Consider the following 4,762-nt stretch of genomic DNA (forward strand, 5'->3'; position numbering starts at 1 on the left):
CAACGGCGACCCTACTAATAGCACAGGGATCTCTAAGTGACACTCGTCAATAACCTAACATGGAAAATAATCCAAACTTGTAAAGGTACAGCTACATATATATCTGCATCAACTTGCTATCGAACGCAAACAAACACAACATTGTATATAAACTATGCTGAAATAGAAAATAAGTATTAAATTATAAAACAAGAAAAAGGCAAGAAATGCCTACTATATTACCCTCAGGCCTCTGTGACGTGGGCTGGTGTCACATCTCTGTTGCCTCAGCAGGCCTGGGTCCCAATGCAGGAGTACGCTGGTGCTCAGGGAGCCAGGGAGGAGGACGTGCCAGCAGATCAGCACCCCCTCAGACCTCTATTGCCCATTCTCCTCTGCATGGTAGCACAGTCTCCCGATCCAAGCCGGCCCTCTTACAACTAAGCCAAGCCTAGTGTACCCAAATGAAGGTCGACCAGCTGGGAGGGAAGAGCTGTGAAAAGACACCGTATCTCCACAGCTCCTGCTAGTGGGGTTCCCACCTCCAGCCTACTTCCTTAGACTCGCCCCACCTACGAACCACAGCACCTTCAGCATAGCACATTTGCACTGCTTGGGATTTGCGTGGGGTCGGGCAGCGCAGGGTAAGGGTGAAGAGGAAAAGATACACAAGCACTGTGGTGTGTGTTCAGCCACGTTGGACTCCAATTTCCAACCCAACACCAAGACTCCCTCTAAGGCTCTGTTTGCCTATGTTACCAGGGAGGACACGAAGAAGTGCTGCCGCCTTGTGGCGCTTTCCCGTAACAACAACTTGAAAAACTGTACTCAAGGTCACTTAACATTCACAAGGCCTGCGGGGCTGCAAATGAACCCAGCCCTCTAGAAATGTCCTATGCTAGGTGATGTGAAATAAATTCAAATCAGGTCCGACTCTCAGGCAGAAATGTTTCAAGAGCCCAGTGGTACTCATATGCTTTTTAAAAAACAGCACCTCAAATGAAAAGATGCTCAGGATCTCTCATGATTAAAGAATGAAAATAAACGTATACAAGGTGTTCCCTGGCTGCAGTCCTCAAAAAGCCTACAAAGAGTAACTGCTCAAGAGGGCAGGAAAAAAGAGAACCCTACTACGCTGTTGGTGGAAATGTAAATTGCTAACAGCCAGTATGGAGATAGGTAGGCAAGTTCCTTAGTAACCTATAAACTGGAGCTACCACGAGATTCGGCAACCCCACTACAGTTCGTATAACCAGAGAATACCATCATTGGAATAAAACAGTTGCACCCCAACGGTCGTGGTGCTACTCTTTATCATAGCCAAGACACGCAAACAACCAAAATGTCCAGCGAGAGACGATTGGATAAAGAACTTGTGAGACCTATACTCCCTGGACTGTCACTCATCCAGACAACAAAATGAACTCATGCTATTTGTAGCAACATGGATGCAGCAGTAGATGATCTCACTAATTCTGGTAAGTTAGAGACAGAAAGACACATATCCCAGTATATCACTTATATGTGCAATCTAAAAACGCATACAACAAAGTAGTATACAAAGGAAACACAGATTCACAAACGGGAAAATAAAGTGTCGAGTTCCCAGAGGGGGAAATTGGGGATTGGGGAAGGATGAAGTAGGGGGTTGGGATTCAAGAAATACACTAATACTTAGAAAAGACTTCATCAACGACAACCATCCTGAGAGCACAGGGAACTCTACCCAACATTCTTCAATACCCTAAGAGGGAAACGAATCCGAAATACTACAGGTACAGCTACATATATAACTGCATCAAGTTGCTGTAGAACTCAAACAAACACAACACTGTATATACACTATGCTGGAATGGAAAATAAATATTAAATTAGAAAACAAGAAAAGGCAAGAAATGCCTACACTATTACTCTCTGGCCTCGGTGAACTGGGATGGTGTGACATCCCTTGAGCCTGAGCAGGCCTGGGGCCCCTGGCTACAGTATGCTGCTGATTAGGGAGACAGAGGGGAGGATGTGCCAGCAGATCAGCACCCCCTCTGATATCTAGTGCCCATTCTCCTCTGCATGGGACCACAATCTCTAGATCCAAGCTGACCCTCTTACAGCTGAGCCAAGCCTAGTGTACCCAAAGGATGGTGGATTCGCTCGGAGGGAAGAGCTCTGAAAGCACACCGGATCTCCACGGCTACTCCTCGTGGGATTCCGACCTCCAGACTACTTCCTTAGATTTGCCTCACCTACGAACCACAGCACCTGCAGCACAGCACATTTGCACTGCTTGGGATTTGCGTGGGCGAGGGTCGTGCAGCGTTAGGGGGAAGAGGTAGAGATACACAAGTCCTACGGTGTGTGTTCAGCCACGTTCCGTTCAAATTTCCAACCCAAAACAAGACTACTTCTAAGGCTCTGAATGCCCAAGTTACCAGAGAGGACACGATGCAGTGCTGCCGCCTTGTGCCGTTTTCCTGTAACAACAACTTTAAAAACTGTGCTCAAGGGCACTTACCATTCACAAGGCCTCTGACCTCAGGGGCTGCAAATGACTCTTGCCCAGGAGAAGTGTCCTGGGCTAGGTAATCTGCCATGAATTCAAATCAGGCCCGACGCTCAGGCAGAAATGTTTCAACAGCTCAGAGGTACTCACACGCTTTTTAAAAAACAGCACACCAAATGAAAAGATGCTCGGGATCGGCCGTGATCAGGGAATGCACATAAACGTAGACGAGGTGTTCCCTGGCTGCAGTCCTCAAAAAGCCTATAAAGAGTAAGTGCTCAACAGGACAGGCAGAAGAAGGAACCCTACTATGCTGTTGGTGGAAATGTAAATTGCTAACAGCCAGTATGGAGATAGGTAGGCAAGTTCCTTGCTAAACTATAAACTGGAGCTACCATCAGACTCGGCATCCCCACTCCAGTTTGTATAACCATAGAATACCATCATTGGAATAAAACACTTGCACCACAACGGTTGTTGTGGTACTCTTTACCATAGCCAAGCTAAGCAGATGACTGACATGTCCAGCGGGAAATGAATGGATAAAGAAGTTGTGCTACCTATGCTCCCTCGACTGTCACTCATCCAGGGAACAAAATGAACTCATGCTATTTGTAGCAACATGGATGGAGCAGTAGATGATATCACTAATTCTGGTATATTAGGGCCAGAAAGACACATATCCAGCATATCCCTTTCAGGTACAGTCGAAAAATGGATACAAAGGAAGTAATGTACTGTGCAAACACAGACTCACAAACTGAGACACGAAACGGAGATTTACCATAGGGGGAAATTGGGGATCGGAAAAAGATGAAGTAGGAGGTTGGGATTAACAGAAACACACTAATATATAAAAACACTTCAACAACGGCGACCCTACTAATAGCACAGGGATCTCTAATCGACACTCGTCAATAACCTAACATGGAAAATAATCCAAAATTGTAAAGGTACAGCTACATACATATCTGCATCAAGTTGCTGTCGAACTCAAACACAACATTGTATATAAACTATGCTGAAATAGAAAATAAATATTAAATTATAAAACAAGAAAAAGGCAAGAAATGCCTACTATATTACCCTCAGGCCTCTGTGACGTGGGCTGGTGTCACATCTCTGTTGCCTCAGCAGGCCTGGGTCCCAATGCAGGAGTATGCTGGTGCTGAGGGAGCCAGGGAGGAGGACGTGCCAGCAGATCAGCACCCCCTCAGACCTCTATTGCCCATTCTCCTCTGCATGGTAGCACAGTCTCCCGATCCAAGCCGGCCCTCTTACAACTAAGCCAAGCCTAGTGTACACAAATGAAGGTCGACCAGCTGGAAGGGAAGAGCTGTGAAAAGACACCGGATCTCCACAGCTCCTGCTAGTGGGGTTCCCACCTCCCGCCTACTTCCTTAGACTCGCCCCACCTACGAACCACAGGACCTTTAGCTTAGCACATTTGCACTGCTTGGGATTTGCGTGGGGTCGGGCAGCGCAGGGTAAGGTTGAAGAGGAAAAGATACACAAGAACTGCGGTGTGTGTTCAGCCACGTTGGACTCCAATTTCCAACCCAACACCAGGACTCCCTCTACGGCTCTCTTTGCCTACGTTACCAGGGAGGACACGAAGAAGTGCTGCCGCCTTGTGGCGCTTTCCTGTAACAACAACTTGAAAAACTGTACTCAAGGGCACTTAACATTCACAAGGCCTGCGGGGCTGCAAATGAACCCTGCCCTCCAGAAATGTCCTATGCTAGGTAATCTGAAATAAATTCAAATCAGGTCCGACTCTCAGGCAGAAATGTTTCAAGAGCCCAGTGGTACTCACACGCTTTTTAAAAAACAGCACCTCAAATGAAAAGATGCTCAGGATCTCTCATGATTAAAGAATGAAAATACACGTAGACGACGTGTTCCCTGGCTGCAGTCCTCAAAAAGCCTACAAATAGTAACTGCTCAAGAGGGCAGGAAAAAAGAGAACCCTACTACGCTGTTGGTGGAAATGTAAATTGCTAACAGCCAGTATGGAGATAGGTAGGCAAGTTCCTTAGTAACCTATAAACTGGAGCTACCACGAGATTCGGTAACCCCACTGCAGTTCGTATAACCAGAGAACACCATCATTGGAATAAAGCAGTTGCACCCCAACGGTCGTGGTGCTACTCTTTACCATAGCCAGGACAGGCAAACAACCAAAATGTCCAGCCAGAGATGATTGGATAAACAACTTGTGAGACCTATACTCCCTGGACTGTCTCTCATCCAGACAACAAAATGAACTCATGCTATTTGTAGCAA

At 46.5% G+C, this 4,762-nt stretch overlaps 1 long non-coding RNA gene across 1 annotated transcript; it reads left to right on the forward strand.

The window, feature by feature from the left end:
* The first annotated feature begins 917 nt into the window (after positions 1–917).
* On the forward strand, positions 918–3,240 carry LOC309654162. The gene is made up of 2 exons (XR_014259943.1): positions 918–1,503; positions 3,178–3,240. It is a non-coding gene; the product is annotated as an uncharacterized lncRNA (long non-coding RNA).
* Positions 3,241–4,762: the final 1,522 nt, after the last annotated feature.

The sequence above is a fragment of the Balaenoptera physalus genome (assembly GCF_965194825.1).
Source record: "Balaenoptera physalus genome assembly, contig: HAP1_SCAFFOLD_2128, whole genome shotgun sequence".
NCBI lineage: Eukaryota > Metazoa > Chordata > Mammalia > Artiodactyla > Balaenopteridae > Balaenoptera > Balaenoptera physalus.